The 20,350-nt window shown below is 43.8% G+C and overlaps 1 long non-coding RNA gene across 1 annotated transcript; it reads left to right on the forward strand.

The window, feature by feature from the left end:
* Positions 1-288: 288 nt before the first annotated feature.
* On the forward strand, positions 289-13,396 carry LOC310707310. The gene is made up of 3 exons (XR_014526424.1): positions 289-390; positions 11,266-11,404; positions 13,080-13,396. It is a non-coding gene; the product is annotated as an uncharacterized lncRNA (long non-coding RNA).
* The last annotated feature ends 6,954 nt before the right edge of the window (positions 13,397-20,350 follow it).

Consider the following 20,350-nt stretch of genomic DNA (forward strand, 5'->3'; position numbering starts at 1 on the left):
AGCTGTATAATGTAGGTGCCAATCACAACTCTGTGGGGAGGGAATTCCACAACTTAGGGGTCCCCTTTCCCAGGCTGCCACCCCACTGGGCAGAGGAGCTAGCACGTTGCTATGTTATTAGAGCCATGGTCTTTATGCCATGCTGTAGGTAGGAGAAGATAGGGTTGGGTGGAGTTCTGAAGTACATCCCAAGGCAAAGTCATGGTGATCTCAGTCCTGCTGCCAAGACTGCGATAAATGCATCAATTAGTCATTTTCTGTTCCACTTTGTCATTCATATTTATCAGGCTATGCCAGAGAGTCAAGGACGATACAATCCCTCAGAGAAAGTCGCTTGTTGTATCAAAGCAGGAACACCAATGTCTTGTTCATCTTGCTAAGCAAGGCCAGGTATGTTTTTGTAACCTTCGGTGTTGGGGGCACTTTTTTGTGGGGTTGTGTTTGTGTGCGCAGCCAGCTGCTGTGTTCCTTGGCAGAGACAAGCCTGTCTTCAAGATGAAGAAAGCTATTTCCATCTTTTAATAAGTCATTCCAAGTTTCCTGTGATGTTATAAATAAGTGGGGCGAGTGGTCAGCCTTATTTGGCTTAATTTGATATGGCAAGAGTTGGAGAGTGGAGGGTAAAAATAATAATAATAAGGAGTCTCAATCTCTGGAGCTGGAATCGGACCAAGATTCTTTTTCCTTTCTCCCTTTCCAAATGTGATAAAGGTTTATCGCAAACTCTGCCTATCATTGCAGCTGATACGGTGCTTGGCCTTCGTGTCTATATTTGTTCAAGGGTTCTGCTCATGGTCAGACCCCTGCATGCTTGGTGCATGAGGTCACCCTGAGCTGGGCTTGCTTTGGGGAGCTGGCAGCTAGGCTGACAAATGTTGCCTAAAGTGCTTGTCCTTCAGGATAAATGAAAGTGCTTGTGAAACGAGGCCAATTAACTGGAAGTGGAGACGCACCCTGCAAGTTTGTAATGTATTAAGGGCACTAATGCCATATTTAATATTCCTTTCAGCATCTTGTAGAGGGCAGGTTAGGAGCAAGGGGCAGCATCCTTCAGAGCAGTTGTTCTAAAGCTTTGCTGTGCCAAGAACAAGTCTAAAAAAACCGGTGGCACACAGAAGAATTTCCCTTGTGTGTTAATAGAGAACACAAGAAGAGCCCAGCTGTATCAGACCAAAGGTCTATCTAATCTAGTTTCCTGTCCCCCACACTGGCCAGTTAGAGGCCTATGGGAAGCCTGCAGACTCGACATGAGTGCAATTCTGGGGCATCTAGACCAGTGCAGAATACACCAGATGCTGGCTGTTAGCCAAGATCCCAGGCAGAGGAATTTGCCATCTCTGCTAGCCATATGCTTTGTAATTGGGGACCATTGGTGTTGTTTAGGCTCATTAATTTGGGAGGGACCTCCTTTAGTGCAGCCACTTAATAGGAAAGCAATGAGGGGAGAAGGGACCTTCTAATGTTGTGAGGTGACTAGATGATAGCAGGAATCTCTCTTTCATATCTGGGTACTGTATGCTTCCCAGCTAATCTTCTGGACAAGAACTATCCTATCCTAAATCATGAAAATATAGAATAATTAGAAATGGGTCAGATTTTTTAAAAGCAAACATTTGTAATTAGTTAGCTAAAATAAAATGTTTGTCTGAATTACCTCTGCTCACTGTCTCTGGATTCATTGGATGAAGTGGAGAGGAAAAAACCAGACAAATATTTTTTTTGGTTATAGGTATGAATTTGTTGGGGAAAGTAAGCTACCTTATTTGTAAGAAGCAGCGTGGAAACAGAGGGAAATGTACTGAACAGGATCTTCTCCCTTCCTTTTCCTAGCCTTCCTTGAGGAGGAGGATAATGTAAAAATCCATAAAACCTATAAGTAAATGGGGAAAGCCCCCACCAAACTGCCAATACTGCTTCAAAAATTTATCCCTGCATTACTCTTGAGAATTAAAAGTTCTTCCAAATAAAAATGCCTTGAGATACGTTTCTGTTTCTGTTTTGTTGATTTGTAATGTAGAAAAAAATAGTAACCCCGAATAGTTCCTCTCTGTTAGGTATGCATTGGATTCAAATGAATCCTGAGCAAGATACCTCAGTTGTATCTGGGGTTTGCAAAAGTTAAAGTGGGATGTTTATGAGGTGGACACAAGTCGAAGCAGGAACCCCTGAAGCACTTCATTGTATCTCAGCGATCCAGACATAAAAAGACTTATTGGCAAGCTTCTGCCGAAAGCAAAAAGAATCTATCTCATCTTCCTTGATGGAATGAAGGGGGAAGGGAGAGCAAGCACTACAGTGGATAGAGAGTATGGAGAAAATTCTCTTTTGTGACTGACAGGACTACCTGGTAATCAAAGGCAGTGGTTTTACAAGCACTGTCCAATCCTTTGCTAGGGGATGGGAGGAGTAGCTTTCCTAGAGTGAAACTTATGTCTTGAAGCTTAAGGAAGGTGTCAGGAAGGAAATGCTGGGATGGAGAAATCCTTCACAGTAGACTGTTCTAACTTGTAACCAGAGAGAATACGTTTGCCTTGGAGACCAAAGCCCTTTTGTTCTTCCCACACCAAAACCATCTTCTAAAGTTCCTAGTCCATGGACCTATTTGACCATACTTTGGCAGGTTTCTTACCCAAGGACATCTCTTCCATTTTTGCAATTTCCAAAGCAATTGCCCTCCAAACCCACAGGGGATAGCAAGTAATTCCTTTTTATGCACCCGCAAACTGTAATAGCTGCCTGTATAAGAAAACCACTGCAAACATTCTTCTGAAATATGACAGGATTCATGCCCTCCGAAGGAGTAACCGTTCCTGCAAATTTCATTTGATTTTGTCAAATTTATTATTATTATTTGACAAAATCAAATGAAATTTGCAGGAACGGTTACTCCTTCGGAGGGCATGAATCCTGTCATATTTCAGAAGAATGTTTGCAGTGGTTTTCTTATACAGGCAGCTATTACAGTTTGCGGGTGCATAAAAAGGAATTACTTGCTATCCCCTGTGGGTTTGGAGGGCAATTGCTTTGGAAATTGCAAAAATGGAAGAGATGTCCTTGGGTAAGAAACCTGCCAAAGTATGGTCAAATAGGTCCATGGACTAGGAACTTTAGAAGATGGTTTTGGTGTGGGAAGAACAAAAGGGCTTTGGTCTCCAAGGCAAACGTATTTTTAAAAGGCTATATGTTGTTCAGGGTCGGAGTCATATTTTAGGGGTCTCCAGCACAAAGGTCCCTAGATCCACTCAGAAGCGACTGCAATGTTCAAAAATTCCATTCCCTTTTGTCAAAAGCAACAACATAGCTATATTTTTAAAATGTCCCAATAGTTAATAAGGGTGCGGAGAACAAAGCAGACTTAAGGCTCCCCCTGCCCCAACTTGATCGGAGCCAAATCAGACTGTTTTAAGAAGTGGCAAACTGGAGTCTAAACTGAATCTTGTGGTCAGTAGACACAGTTCTCGGCAAGCCCCACTTCAGACAATTTCTAAGCTGCATATTTTCTTGTTAGCCAAAGTGATGCCCTGAAGGCAACCACATTCTGAACCGAAAAAAGCAAGGTCTTTTTCTTGAGAATGTCTCAGGTTATATTTTCAGATCAAAATCATTTGCAAAATACAATCCAGATGTATTGCTATAGATATTTCATAGTTACTGCAGAAAGGTATATCAGTGTTGCACACACAAGAAATTAGCTTGCTTGATGAGTCATAATATTAAATAATTTCCTTTTAAAAATATAAAACTAAAACCTCATCTGATTTCATTACATTCTGTGATGTTATTTCCAAGGTGATAATGTAATCAAGATTGGTCAGAGTGCTCTTCCTCACTGACTCTGCAGTCTTAAGAATATGATTATGCTGGGATGTTGTTTCTTAACAAAGCTCCTCTTTGATTTCAGGATGCTGGTTTTATAATGCTGGCAAGAATTGAATCAAGATGAGCATAGTTTAATTATGAAAGGTATGTCTGTTGGTTCCCTACTAAAAACAAGCTTACCAGAAAAAGTATTCAACTGAATGAATGTCAAGTCTAGAAAAAGTAGTAACATTTAGGCTTTCTATACTATTGGCTTTACAGTGGTACCTCGGGTTAAGAACTTAATTTGTTCTGGAGGTGAGGTCCGTTCTTAACGTGAAGCTGTTCTTAACCTGAGGTACCACTTTAGCTAATGAGGCCTCCCGCTGCCGCCGCGCCACCACCGCACAACTTCTGTTCTCATCCTGAAGCAAAGTTCTTAACCCGAGGTACTATTTCTGGGTTAGCGGAGTCTGTAACCTGAGGTACCACTGTATTTGAAATGCCTCATATGCTTTGCTAAGGAGGAACAAATTTTGACTTAGGGCAGGAAAATGGAAACTGTGGACTCCAGACATTATTGGACAATACCACCCTGACTATTGGGCACACTGACTGGGGCTGATGGGATTTGGGCATCTAAATGCATCTAAAGGGGATTTCACTGCTTTAGGGAAAGCCTGGTGACTACATAAGAATGAGCGCTACCTCCTTAAGTTTCCAGCAGCAACTATGCCCAATGCTAACCAACGACTAAATTTCATTTGATTTCAAAAAAGTGAAACCTCTCATGGGCACGAACAAGGCGGGGGGGGGGTACCATTGAAATCCACTGGATTTTATTCTAAGGAAGCGAGTTTGGGATTTGGGTGGAAGAATCAAGTTTGCATTACTGTCCAACTCTCAACCCGAGAGAGACATTAAAAAACAGCAAGTCAATATCTGAAAAATCAACAATGTAGAACAGCTAAAGGTCTTTTCTGGAAAGCCGAAAGTCAAAAGTACAAGATGATTAATGATGATGGCCTCTATTGATCCTATTAGCAAACAAATTCACAAACAAGTGTTCATTGTACCAGGGAGGTAAAATTCCTATTGCACTCAGGAACCCAGCATCCACTAATTTATTACATGTGAAGCAAGGTCACTGAATGCTTTCCCCACGATCAATGATATTAGAAAATGCATTAATCCTTGGACATGAATCAGTGGCATGGCCCTTGGGAGAATTCACAGGATCCAAAATGACTTTCATTGTGCGTTGGAAATGAAGCATTTATTTCTTAGCCTCCTGGATGCAATGTACACTTTGAGTTAGCCAAGTATAATCTGTGACTTCTTAGTGATCATCTCTCTGCACTTCAGTCCCCTTGGAAAAGTTTTGATTCTTGGTAACGTATAGCACGTTACAGCTAAATTTAAGTATGCCAGAGAAATTTTTGGACACCAACAGAAGAGTAATAAGGTAAGGTAAAAAGGTAAATGACCCCTGGACATTTAAGTCCAGTCAAATGCAATTATGTAGGAAAAACTCATAACTATCAAATCACGTTGACTCAACACAAAAGGCTTAAAAGGAGAACGTAACTGATGGGTACCAAGTGTGGATGTAAAGAGATGTTTCTTAGCATCTGTGCTCATATTCATTCCACTATTAAGTTACTCAAGATACAGAAAAAGCACACAAGGAAGACTAATAATGGGAGTTGATTTTTAATTACGGTAGGGCTGAATATTCCATTATTTCAATATTCACTTGAAAGAAGCACATTCAACATAGCTCATTGAACACCAAGAACTCACCTTTTTGAGCATTTGCTTTGCTTTGATTCCATTTATTGCTTAGTTGTTCCCATTACTGCTTTTTCTGAGAGCTGTTTTCCTCCATGTTTGCCTTTCCTCATCAAAAGGTGATCACAGTGCCATTCAATACAATCAGTTGTTGCAAACTTACCGGTACATGATTTTTGTTCCTAGTAATGTTCCAATGATGGCACCATCTCAGCCTTACATGCACAGAGATGTGTGTTTGTGTGCATATGTTCCTCAACCCCATGCACAAATTTATATCATGCCCCTTCTCACACGCCTTTTTTCTGATTTCTATACCTCCCTAGTTATCCCTTTCTGCATCTTCCCTAGCACTAAAATATCCCCTTTGAGCTGTGATGAACTATATACAGGTATTCTAACTGTGGTGGCACCATAGATTTGTACAAAAGCGTTATGATATTGGCAATGTTGTTTCAGTTCCCTTCCCTAATGATCACTAACATGGAGTCCTCTCTTTTTACTGCTTCTGCACACTGGGTCAATTTTCTCATTGAACTATGCACCATGTCTTCAAAATCACTTTCCTAGTAAGCTGCTGTCAGTTCAGATTCCATCAGTATATATCTGAAGTTAAAACTTCACACTTATATGTATATTGAACCACATATGCCATTTTAATACCCAATCACACAGTTCTGAGAACTGCCCACACAACCTTGTTTGTTTTGCTTTACCATCCTGAATGAATGTCACCAGTAAACTTGGTCAAATCATTTCTCACCTCTATGTCACCTATTACGGTAACCAGTCCAACAACACTGGTCTTTGGCTGAACATCTTACCTCTCTCCACTAATTCTTCTTCTCTGCTTCTTGTTCTTCAAGCATTTATTGATCTGTAAGAGAACCTGTACTCTTATCCCATGCATAATAAGTTTACTCAGTCTCTGCTGAGGAACTGTATCAAAAGTTAATGATGATGATGATGGAAGATTGCACTTAAGTGTATCATGCAAGCTGGCTTCTCTGGACCCATGTGAGTTTAAATATTTAGAAATGCTTTTTTTAAATTCACATGTCCATAGAGGAGCCAGACATTTTTGTTTTCTTATACCAGGGATGGCTGACCAACATGTATTCTTGGGAGCTACTCTAGTCTCCAGGCAGGCAGTGGTTCAGAGGCTGGGAGTATATTTTTCAGCAGAAACTGCCTCTTTCATGGCAGTTCAGGCTTTGTGATAAAGTTGCTCCAATCTAGCAATAAGGGAATAATGATTATGGAAGACTTGCAGTCAAGCATAACTGGAGCATTATATATAAAATCCAAGAGAGAGATGTGTGTGATTAAATTACTTATACTGTAAACCACCCTATGATCTTCAGATGAAGAATGGTATATCAATCAATCAATCAATCAATCAATCAATCAATCATCATAATTAAAGCAGGAAATACCATTATATTTTTATTTTGGGGGCCCTATCCAAACTATAAATTTAAATTGGGACATTCTGGGATCAAATCAGAAACTGGTACAGCTTCTCTAAATCAGGGATGTCTGTGGAAAATAGGGACACTTAGAGGGTCTGGAATGTATAGTGTGAATGGGGCTGTTATGAATTAAACTTTAGTTAAATGTTTCACCAGATCTGATTAGAATTTAATAAGGCTGCCTAATAATTGGGGGAGGGGGAGCACTCCAGCTATAGGCTATTAGTTGCCTTTCTTGCTTAAAGGAAATGTGGAAGAAAACTAGCCCCCCCCCCAATATAAATTCTGCCATTATTCTAGCTAACAGGCTTTGATCATCAGATATGCCATATAGCACAGATCATAAACAGCAACTAGGTACTGAAGGTATCTCTAGCGGTCTTTCCCCAAATAAAAATGGTATTTCATTATGTTATTATTATTTATTAAATGTGTATACAGTGGTACCTCGGGTTAAGTACTTAATTCGTTCCAGAGGTCCATTCTTAACCTGAAACTGTTCTTAACCTGAAGCACCACTTTAGCTAATGGGGCCTCCTGCTTCTGCCGCGCCACCGGAGCACAATTTCTGTTCTCATCCTGAAGCAAAGTTCTTAACCTGAAGCACTATTTCTGGGTTAGCGGAGTCTGTAACCTGAAGCGTCTGTAACCTGAAGCGTATTTAACCTGAGGTACCACTGTACTGCCCTTCATCTGAAGATCACAGTGCAGTTCACAGCTATATGTTGGATATGCCTGCTTCTTGACAACTATCAAAATAAATGATTTTATTAACCATGAATGATCTAGGCAGCCTCCTTTAACAACAATGATCTATGTACATTTTGGTGAATACTGGAATAACCAGTGCTATTTTTCTAGAAAAAGAGGTCCCTGATTTCACCATGAACACTTCCCTCGTTCTCTTAGAATAGCAATGGCACCCACCTGAGAGGTGCCAGAATGAAAAAAAAAAAAGCCTTGATAGCTAACATTGATTAAGAGACTTCCCATTTCATAAAAAGAGTTTTGAATATTGACATGTTTAGATTATCTTTTCACCTCAGACGTAGGTGACTCACTACCACATTATCTAATGCTTTAATAAAAAAATTTGAACTTTCAAGGCCTGAATTTTGAGGTTAATCATTCCCAAAGAGCCACTGGGATTAGTTTTAACCCATGTCTAAACTGAACCACTTCAGACAGAAGGTGGTCTCACATGAAATAATTCCCTTCTGTGCAAAAAGGTTACCTGCATGCAGGAAACTATATTATCAAGGAGAAAGATTCCAGCTTCAACCTCCCTGGATGTCCTAGAACCTAGATTTTTATGTGCAGGGAATTTTTTGCATAGAAGACTCTTCCATTTGCAATATAAAGTGTCCCAACCCAGACACTGGTTTGCCATCCCAGTGAGATCTGGATTAAATTTTGGGGATTTAGTTTCATTGCTCAGATTTTTGTAATATTTTATCTTTATAGTTACAGAGTGGGTGGGATGGAAGCGGGGGAACTTGTTTACAAGCTCTTGGGGTTTTCTATATTGGAAAATTGTTTTTATTATTTTATAGGATGCCAAGTGGCCTTCAGGCATGGATGCCTATAAATGAAATTTATTATTATTATTACTGTTATGATTACCCAATATATTGTGTTAAGCCCCTTGGGTCATAAGTAAAATGTACAATTTTAATGGAAAGGAAATCAATCTTCTACACTGTTGTTGCTAGAGTGGAACAAAAATACACAGGTCTCTCTTTTTTCCATTTTGAATAACAATAATAATGCTTTGAACTTGCATAGTAATTTCCATCTGAGAAACTAAGGCCGCAATCCTGTACCCACTTGCCCAGGAGTAAGCTACATTAAAATCTTTGGATTTAATTTTAAGTAGACATTTGTAGGTTTTCACTACAATGGTGCTATAAATTGCAATTGCTGTTTAGTCATGCCACACAGGTCTGAGGTTACTAACAAAGGAAAATAAAAGAAAGGAGAATAAGTCTGCATGGGTCTACCTGAAAGTGTGCTTCCTTGTATATTACATCTTAGGAGTATATCTAAGATGTTACTCTATCCCCAAGAGGCCGGCTGTAGTGAACACATGTATCATGCAAACACAAGCCTTGTTCAAACGTTATTCTAAACAAAGGTATACACTGTCCCTATGAATTTACAAGTGTATGTGTGAAACAGTGTGCACTTTTTAGAATCATATGAACATAGAATGATAGAATTGTAGAGTTGGAAGGGACCTCAAGAGTCACTTAGTCCAACCCCCCTGCAATGCAGGAATCTCAGCTAAAGCATCCAGGACAGATGGCCGTCCAACGTCTGCTTAAAAACCTCCAAGGAAGAAGAGTCCACCACCTCCCGAGGGAGACTGTTTCACAGTCAAGCAGTTCTTACCATGAGGACGTTCTTCCTGGTGTTTAGTCAGAATATCCTTTCTTGTAACTTGAAGCCAACATATGAGCCATGTTAGGGCTAATCAGAAAAGGAACTGAAAATAAATAACAATTTAATAATACAAACCTTTATTGCGATAACATTTGGATTACTGAAAGACCTACATTGGCTCCCAGTACGTTTCCGAGCACAATTCAAAGTGTTGGTGCTGACCTTTAAAGGCCTAAACGGCCTCAGTCCAGTATACCTGAAGGAGCGTCTCCACCTCCATCGTTCTGCCCAGACGCTTCTGGTGATTCCCTCACTGCAAGAAGCCAAGTTACAGGGAACGCAGGCAGAGGGCCTTCCCAGTAGTGGCGCCTTCCCTGTGGAACACCCTCCCACCAGATGTCAAAGAGAACAACAACTACCAGACTTTTAGAAGACATCTGAAGGCAGCCCTGTTTAGGGAAGCTTTTAATGTTTGATGCATTACTGTATTTTAATATTTTGTTGGAAGCCGCCCAGAGTTGCTGGGGAAGCCCAGCCAGATGGGCGGGGTATAAATATATTATTATTAGTAGTAGTAGTAGTACTGTATACACCTCACCTGAAAAGGGATATTGTAGAGTTGGAAATGGGTTGGAAAACTACAACCAAAATTATTAAGGGGATGAAGCATTTTACCTATGAGGAAAGATCAAAATATTTGAAACCTCCAGTTGTAGGCAGTATGCCTCTGAATACTACTGCTACTAATTTGATTATTTATACCTCACTCATCGGTCTGGGTTTCACCAGAGGCAGGGCTAGCTGCTCCGGCGCCCGGAGCAGCGCACATGCTGTGCACCTGGGGGCGAGCGTCCTGGGGGGGGGTAATGTCACCCCCCTCAGGGATGACACCTGGGGTGGCCCGCACCTACCACACCCCTTCCTCTGCCAGTGAGTTTTGCCAGCCACTCTGGGCAGCTCCCAGCAGATACAACATGAAACATTAAAAACTAAACAGGGGTGCCTTCAGATGTCTTCTAAAGGTCAGATAATTATTTATTTCCTTGACATCTGAAGGGAGGGTGTTCCACAGGGAGGGTGCCACTACTGAGAAGGCCCTCTGCCTGGTTCCCTGTAACTTTGCTTCCCACAGTTAGGGAACTAGCAGATGACCCTAGGAGGAGGACCTCAGTTTCTGGGCTGAGCGATTGGGGTGGAAACGCTCCTACCAGTTGCAGGAATCACAGGCGGGGAAAGTGCTGTTGAATTCAGGGTCTGCTTGTGGGCTTCCATTATGCATCTGGTTGGCCAGAATGTGAAAAGAAAATGCTTGATTAGACGAGCCCTTATGTACTTAGTCCACTCTGCTAGTAAATAAGTGGCCAACAAAGAATCAACCAAGAGTGTTTTGTGTCTTCAGACAATCCCCTATTCTCCTCCATTGCTTTTCCTGTCCCTGTCTACATAAGTACTATGGAAAATTTCTGGAACAAGTTTCTTTTTTTTCTTTTTTTGAGAGGCTGTAGTTTTATTAATGGCCTGACTAGAATCTGATCATTTTATTTATTCATATTCACTATTAATTGTGTTGTCTCTGCCGTGACTCTTTACCAAGTTGACATCTATAATGCAAACCGCATGGTGACAGAAGATTTTAAATTTATAACTACAGGCAAGTAAATCCTTTGAATGATTTTCTTTCTGGATAAGAAATATCATGTGTTGTGTTTTTTTTTCTGCATCATGACAAGATTCCTGTTTTATCTGCCTTTTATGCAATATAAGCTGTTGATTATATAATCAGCCCATTTGGATTGCCCGTAATTTAATCTGTTTTCAGCAGGTTAAGCAAAAATGATCCTTTAATTGTAATTGATGACTCCAAATGAACTTTCTCATGGTGGGAAAGAAAAGCTGAAGTGCTTCAGATGATAATCAAGTCTTATATTGCAAGCTTGCCTTTCATCCCTCAGGATTGCCAAGTAAGTTACATCTTATTAAACAGAAATATAGCATGAATTATTGGCTAAGTCCAGTGGTAATTACTTACAGTCCTCTGCTCCTTGCTCCCACATTCTGGCATAAGTGGGGACCATCCATTTTTGAGCACATTCTTTGCAAAGACTTTGTGTACAAAATTACCCTCTGGCTTTTTTAAAAGGGGAAGCATCCATAAATAAAGGGGGGGGAGAGAGATAGAGGGGAGGTTGTTTCATGTCACACTTTCAGTCTTCTTAGTGACCTTATGCCACAATATGGTCAGTTATTACATACAGCTGCTCTGATGGAACAATTTCAATTTGTCTCACCAACACAACACACACAGAGAGAGAAAGAGAGAGATTAAGCTTTTATATGAACAGATTTGGAACTATGCTGTAATAGACCATCTAACAAATCACATCAGGGGAACTGAGGATTCAATTAAATCTGAATTGTTTTTTACTATGTGGTGCTCTTTTCTTCCATATGCTGACATTTAAATGAAAGCCACTCTACCTTGAAAATGCAGAAATCTAATATTATAGTGATTCAGCGTAGCTGCAACTGCATTAATCTGGTATTATTATTATTATTATTATTATTATTATTATTATCATCATTATTATTATTATTATTATTATTATTATTATTATTAGTGATTTTTCTGGGGGGACGCAGGGGTGGGTACACATACCCCTAAACATTTTGTGAACCTAACGGGAGAAGAAACTTTTTTAAAAAAATAAATAATAGTTCCTTCTCTAGCACAGTGAATCGTCAGTTCCGTTCTACCCCAATGGCGGCCTCATTTTCTGTCACTGTTTTTCCTGAGTCTCATAAAGAAGCGAGTGTTTAATGTGTGAAGCAGTATTTTTTCCGGATTTGAACTATAAAATGGCGATTTTTATTGAGCCAAATGAGAGTACCCCTAAACTTTTTTTTTTGAAAAGCACAGATTGTTGTTGTTGCTGTTGTTATTATTATTATTATTACTATTATGCCTTTAAAATGATTTATATTTAACTCTCTTTCATTGTAATGGATTTCTTGTGTGCTGAGATACTGAGGAGGGCTGTATATTTTTTATTCTTGCTTCACGGTTTTAAAATGTTCTTAATACTTTATTTTTAAAATAAAATTTAAACCCCCAATTATTTCCCAAGATTCTATGAACTTAAGAAGTGTTTGCTGGATCAAGCCAATGGCTCTAGTATCCTGTTCTCACAGTGGTCATCAAGATCCTTGTGGGAAACCTGCCAGCAGAACCTAATTCTGCAAAGCACAATCCCAATTTTTGGATTTTTGTTTTTTGTTTTAAACCCCACTTCCATATCCACTTATACACAATGGTATATTTAACCAGGTTCCTTTACTAGCAGAAGCCAGCACAAGTCCCACCAGCACAATGGAACCCTCCCTCCCCCTTTCCTCACCCCATGCACCCTGCACCCCCACAAAGTCTGCTCAGTAGGGTCAGGAGAACCCCACAAACAGCACATAGGCTGGAGGGGAAATTGTTCCACCTTTCAGGCAGAAGTAATTATGCTGATGGAATTATCTCCTGCATGTACCATCCAGAACATATATATTTGACTCTATAGCTTTAATAACATGTGCCTGATCTTGCTTTCCCCTCCTCCCTTCCATTCATTTTTCTTTATGTGTTTCACCTAGAATTGTAGATTCATAGAACTGTAGAGTTGGAAGGAACCCAAGGGTCATCTAGTCTAACCCGCTCCAATGCAGGAATCTCAGCTAGAGCATCCATGACAGATAGCCATCCAACCTCTGCTTAAAAACCTCCAAGGAAGGAGAGTCCACAACCTCCCAAGGGAGTCTGTTCCACTCTCGAACAGCTCTTCCTGTCAGAAAGTTTTTTTTCCAAATGTTTAGTCGGAATCTCCTTTCTTGCAACTTGAAGCCATTGCCTTGAGTCCTACTCCCAAGAGCAGGAGAAAACAAGCATGTTCCCTCCTCCATGTGACAGCCCTTAAGATAGTTGAAGATGGCTATCATATTGCACCCGCCCTGTGGAACGCCCTCCCATCAGATGTCAAGGAAATAAACAACTATCTAACTTTTAGAAGACATCTGAAGGCATCCCTGTTACGGAAGTTTTTAATGATTGATGTTTTATTGTATTTTTAATATTTTGTTGGAAACTGCCCAGAGTGGCTGGGGAAACCCAGCCAGATGGGCAGGGTATGTATGCATGCATGCATGTATGTATGTATAAATAAAAAATAGATAAATCATCATCATCATCATCTACTCTCAGTCTCCTGCTTTCCAGACTAAGCATACCTTTTCTTACATTGTGAGCTCAGGGGGGCAGGGACTACCTTAAGTAAGTCACCATGGTTACCTTTTTGGCAAATAATCTAAACAAACAAACAAATTGAGTGGAATCTTAAAGGTTGCCAGCCTGTCCTCTACATGTCGACTCAGAAGACACCTCTACTGAGTTCAGTAAGACTTACACCCAGGTAAGTGACTAAAGAATTACCACTTAAATAGCTAAACAGGAAGGTCAAGATCAATCCTACCTCTCTGATTCCACAGTGCCAGGGGACAGACTAACAGCCCAAGCATGAAGCCTTCTAATTTTATATCACTGGTATTAGTGCCCTCAGGTTGCTAACACAATAATCAGAGTGAGGCTCTTCCTGACAGCAGTGCCATGCCAGCTCTTTTGGGGTTAATCAAACAATGCAAGGCAGGAAATCACCTTGGCAAGTAGCTTCGAAGATGCACATTCTTCAGGCCAAAGTTCATCTGCCGGAGTCGTCTAATAGATTCCCCCTCTGGCTTTCTGCACACTTTTGTTTTGTTTTAACGGCAGTGCTGTTGGCTTCCTCCTCGCTTTGCTTTCTGCAGATGTCTCCCTTTCGGTGGGCATGATGCAAAAATTGGACGGCCAAGTGTAACCCCCTACAGACCTCTCTCCGCCTGTCAGTCTAGACTCTAGGCGCTAGTGGGAAAAGCTCAGAGGCAGATTAGGCTCAGCAATCCCTTGTTTTCTTCCCCTCCAATTTCCTCTGTTTCTTTCCTCTTCTCTGTTGCCAGCAACTGCTTTGGAAGCCAATCTGAGCGGATTTTGACGTGCATTTTCCCAATGGACCCTCCCATTCCAATGCCACTTTCTTCTCTCTCTTTTTTTTTGCTCTTTTAGTAATCATGGTAAGCAGAAATAGCTTGCATCTTAAGTGTCCCCTCATTCTCAGGGCCATTCTGGGTTGGAACCCAAAGGCCAGTCACCATTAGTTCAAACCCCATGAGCATATCTGTGAAATGTAGACATAGCCCTATGCAGCCTAGGACCCTCGTACCTACGGGACCGCCTCTCCTGGTATGTCCCACAGAGGACCTTACGGTCTTCAAACAAAAACATCTTGGAGGTCCCGGGCCACAGAGAGGTTAGGCTGGCCTCAACCAGAGCCAGGGCTTTCTTGGCTGTGGCTCCGATCTGGTGGAACGCTCTGTCACAAGAGACTAGGGCCCTGTGGGACTTGACATCTTTCCGCAGGGCCTGCAAGACAGAGCTGTTCCACCAGGCCTTTGGCCAGGGCACAGCCTGACCCCCTCCTTTGGCAATCCTCACAGAACTCTAGCCCAATGGTTGCCATTAATCTGATTTGAACTGATTTTATAATGAAATGATTTGAGAATGTTGTATTATTTTACTGTTGTTAGCTGCTCTGAGCCAGGCTTCGGCTGAAGAGGGCGGGATATAAATAAATTATTATTATTATCATTATTATATTTAAATGTGCCTCAATGGGCACCATCTCACACTTGCTTATATTCAATTTCATTTGCCATTTTACTGCTCAGTTACTCAGGTTTGGAGAGATCCTTTTGGAGCTCTTCGCAATTCCTTCTTGTTTTTACCACCCTGAATATTTTGATATCATCAGCAAACTTGACCACCTCATTGTTCACCCCTAGTTCTAGATCATTTGTAAGCAAATTGAAAAGCAAAGTGTGATGGGATGATTAGCTGCTTGTGCGTAAAATCGTGCTCCCTCAGAGTTTGTGCGGCTCCACAAACCTCTGTGTGTGACAGAGCTCCTCAAACATGTCTGCTCTAATCACTCGTAGAGTCTGACAGTGGCTGTCTGCGGAAGCGCTTCCAGCATAGAAGCTCCTTAACGGAAACGCGTCTCCTGGACTCACGACGTGGCAGTTTCCGGCGAGGAGTGGGTGTCCCTACAGGAGGTCCTGAAACCTCCCCACTGTTTTCGCTGGAAGTGTCTCTGAGCCATCCCTCCTGCTCACTTCCCCTCTGCTCCCCTCCTCTCCCCCTGCTGGTTCCCTCTTCAGCTGCTGAGTCTCTCCCAACCTGTGTGAGCCCTTCCACCTCCCTCGGCTCACCTCCTCTCCCCCTGCTGGTTCCCTCTTCAGCTGCTGAGTCTCTCCCAACCTGTGTGAGCCCTTCCACCTCCCTTCCTTCCGATGTCAGTTCCCTGACATCCACCTCCCCTCCAGGGCCCCCTTCCCCCCCGCCCATACTCTCTCCTCTGGGCGGTGAGGAGTTAAAACCCCGAAAAGAATCCTCTTCATCTTCAGACGTCTCGAACATTTCTCTCCATCGGTCTTCGTTCCGGCTCGCTGAACCCTCCTCCTCCTCGGAATCAACGAACCCCTCCAACTCTTCTTCTTCGTCGGTGGTGGCAAAGTATTCCCTCCGGAACCTCGCCACTGGCTGAGGTTTACGTGGGAATCTCTGATGAAAAGTTTCTATTAAAACCTCGTCATCTACCTCCTCTGCCATGACCCAGGTGTTTTCCGACTCCGGCTCCCCTTCCCACATCACCAAATACTCTACTTGATCTCCCTTCCACCTGGAATCGAGAATCTCCGCTACATGGTAGCTGTGTTCCTTCTCCTCCATTGCTGGTCCCCTATTGACCCTCCCTTCTCTGTCCCCTTTATACGGTGACAGCAACGACCTGTGGAAAACTGGGTGCAGCTTCATGTGGTTCGGTAACCGGAGTCTGAAAGCCACTGGGTTGACCTGCTGCGTGACTTCAAATGGGCCCAGCCTTTTGGGTCTTAACTTCTTACAACCCCCTTTGAATGGTAACCCTTGGGTAGACAGCCACACCTGGTCCCCCACCCTAATGCTTTCACCTTCCCTTCTGTTTTTGTCTGCCTGCCTCTTATATTCCTCCTTAGCCCTGTTTAAGTTAAGTTGGAGCTGGCGATGGATCGCTTCCATTTCTTCCACAAACTGTTCTGCAGCTGGAACGCTCCAGTTCTCCCCTTCCCCCCCTGGGAAGGCTCGGGGATGGCACCCATGATTAGCCAAAAAGGGGCTCATCCCCGTGGACACGTTCTCTGCATTGTTGTAGGCAAATTCTGCCAACGCCAGCTTCTCCACCCAATCATTCTCTCTGTCATTCACATAACACCTCAAATATTGCTGGAGGACACCATTAGCTCTTTCCGCCTGCCCGTTGGTTTCTGGATGCCGGGCAGTTGAGAAATTAACCTCTACATGCAATAAGCTCATGAGCTTCCTCCAGAACCTGGAAGTAAATTGTTTCCCTCGGTCTGAAACCACCCTCAAGGGGGCGCCATGCAACCTAAACACATTTTCTACAAACAATTTAGCGGTTTCTTCTGCTGTGACCGCATGTGAGCAGGCTATAAAGTGGGCCATTTTGGTTAACAGGTCTACCACAACCATTATGGCTGTTTTCCCTCTGGACCTCGGCAGATCAGTCATGAAATCTATTGCCACTGTTTCCCATGGTCTTTCAGGTGTGGGTAGTGGTTCTAATAAACCTGCCGGTGCCCGCCTCTCCCCCTTGGCTCGTTGGCATTGGTCACACCCTCTCACATACTCCCGCACATCTTCCCTGACCTTGGGCCACCAAAATTCCCTGGTAACCAGCCACATGGTTTTGTGTTGCCCAAAATGCCCTGCTGTTGGGCTATCGTGCAGTTGCTTGAGTACCTTCTCCCTCAATTCACCTTCAGGTATATATAACGCTCCCTTGTAGTACAACGCCCCGTTTCTCTCCTCAAACCCCCCGGGTTTGTCTCCCTCCCTCCTGAGACCCCTGAGTTTGTCCTGGGCGTATTCATCATGCACCGTTCCCTCTACCAATTCCCTTTGCCCCACCAATGCCGCCCCACACACCCAGCGGTCCTCTGGAATGACATGGGTCTCTTCGGGTGCTCCCTCCCCCTCCAAATATTCAGGTTTGCGTGAGAGAGCGTCCGCCCTAACGTTCTCTGGGCCTGGCACGTAACAAATCTCAAAGTTAAATTTGGAGAATTCCTGGGCCCATCTCAACTGCCGTTGGTTGAGCACTCGCGCAGTTCTCCAATACTCTAGATTCTTATGGTCCGTGCACACTTGCACCTTATGTTGTGCACCAATTAGCAGGTGCCTCCATCTCCGGAAAGCCTCATGAATGGCAAGAAGTTCCCGGTCGTACACCGTGTAGTTCCTCTCGGATTTGTTCAACTTTCGCGAAAAGAAGGCACACGGTCGCCACTCTGACTCCTCCTTCCCTGGCTGCAGAAGAAGAAGCACCGCCCCTATGGCTCTGTCAGATGCGTCTGTTTCGACCCTCAGCTTTTTTTGTAAATCCACATGCAGAAGTTGTCCTTCAGAGGCGAAGGCCCTTTTCAGTTCCTCAAACGCTCGCTCCGCCTCCGCAGTCCAAACAAACTTCTTTTTACTGCTGAGACAGTCCGTAATGGGCGCCGTCAGGTGGGCGAAATTTCGGATGAACTTACGATAAAAGTTTCCAAACCCTAGGAACCTCTGCACGTCCTTCTTGGTTTTGGGTGTTTTCCATTCCAGCACTGCCTGAACCTTGCCGGGATCCATGGCCAATCCCTTGTCTGACAGGAGGTACCCCAGGAATTCCACCTCCTTGGTATGAAACTGACACTTCTCCAGTTTCACCCACAGCCTGTTGGCTTGCAGCCTGCTCAACACTTCTCTGACGTCTCTCACATGTTGCTCCTCATTCTCCGAATACACCAACACATCATCTAGGAAGGCCACGCAATTCTTGTAGAGCAGAGGACCCAGTACGTGGTTCATAAACGATTGAAAGCACGCTGAGCCTGCTTGTAATCCAAAAGGCATAACGAGATATTCAAATGCCCCCAAAGGGGTGAACATGGTGGTTTTCCATTCATCCCCTTTCCTTATACGTATCAGGTTGTACGCCCCCCTTAGATCCAGCTTTGTAAAAATCTTTCCCTTCCGCACCCTGGTCAAAATATCATCAATCCTGGGCATAGGGAAAGCGACTGGTTCTGTCACTGCATTTAACCGCCGGAAATCGCATACAAGTCTCGGCTTGTCCGTGTGCTTTTTATCCACAAAAAACACTGGGCTACCCCCCGCTGCTTTGGACTCTCTGATGAAGCCTCTCTTCAGGTTCTTGTCAATGAACTCTCGCAGCTCCTGCATTTCTCTGTCTGACATGGCATACAACTTGCCTACAGGAAGCTGTGCTCCAGGGAGTAAATTGATCTGGCAATCAAAGGGCCTATGCGGGGGTAGTTGGTCAGCTTCCTTCTCGCTGAACACGTCGCTGAGATCTGCATACTGGGGTGGTACCTTCACCTTCTCCATTACTTCAGTCCCTGCTAGGGAGGCTTGGGCCCCTGCTGAACCCTTTTCCCCTTTGCAGTGTTCTAAGCAATGTGCTGAACCAAAGGAAACCACTCTTTGATGCCAGCCCACCAGCGGATCATGTAGTGCTAGCCAGCTCATTCCCAAAATAATGGGAGCGCCTCCCAAGGTGGCCACATTAAACGCTATCAGTTCTGTGTGCCTTGCCACCCTCATTATCATTGGGACGGTCTGCAAGCTGACTCCTCCTCCCAACAACTCCCTGCCATCGATCGTGGTCACCTGCAGGGGGTTGCTTAAAGGGATCGTCTGTATCTGGTGTTCAGCAGCAAACTCCTTGCTCATAAAATTGCAAGAGCTGCCTGAGTCCAACAGCGCCTTTATTTTTAAGGGGTGTCCATTTTGCAGCTCTAGCGACACTTCAATCACTAGAGCAGGTTGAGGAGCTTCTGGCACGGGCACTTTCACTGCTCTTTGGCCTGGCTGCAGTGCCCCGACTGTGGCAACCAGGCGTTGGCTTTTACCTGCTCCGTTTCCCCCTGCTCTCCTCCCTCAACAGCTCCCACCATCCCTTGCCATTCCTTCCTCTGGGGGCAGACTCTGGCAAAGTGGCCTGGCTGTTGGCAGAGATAGCATTTCCGGGCGCCCTTTCCCTCCTTCTTAGCCCCCTCACTGGGTTTTGAAACTGCGCGCGCGCGCGCTGTTCCAATTTCCATCGGCTCTGCCGGCGGGAAAGCTGGCTCAGGAATGTCTGGAATGCGGAACTCCTTCCAACGTTCCCCTCTCCCTTCCCGCCTCTCCAAGGCTCTTGCCTCCTGGCGCGCTCCTATGGTCAGCGCAGATTTGGTCAGCTGATCCATAGACACCGCCCTGGGGCTCCGGGACAGTTCGTCTTTCACAGCCGAAGAAAGACCTTCTTCAAATAGCATCTGAATGGGTGCCGCCGATAAATCCCACCCCAATCTGTGAACCAGCATGGTAAACTCAGTCCAGTACTCCCGGACAGATCGGGTTCCCTGCTTGCAAGCCATTAACTGTCTGCGCACCAACCCTTCCTCAATATCGCTGGAAAACATGATATCCATTGCACGAAAGAATTTCATAGTGTCCTTTAAGATGTCATTGTGCGTTGCCATCAGGGGTCGAACCCAATCCCTCGCGCCCTTCTCAAGATGCCCAATCACGAACGCAACTCGCGATTCCTCATCAGGGAACTCATCAAACTGCACATTAAGGGCATATTGCATCTCTGTCCTAAAGGCATGGTAGTCCTTGGGGTCCCCCCCAAACTTCTGCACCAATCCAGGTACCTTTCTGGGGAACTGGGTGGCTCTCCCCT

This window comes from Podarcis liolepis (genome assembly GCF_965112155.1).
Source record: "Podarcis liolepis genome assembly, chromosome: 1".
Taxonomy (NCBI): Eukaryota; Metazoa; Chordata; class Lepidosauria; order Squamata; family Lacertidae; genus Podarcis; species Podarcis liolepis.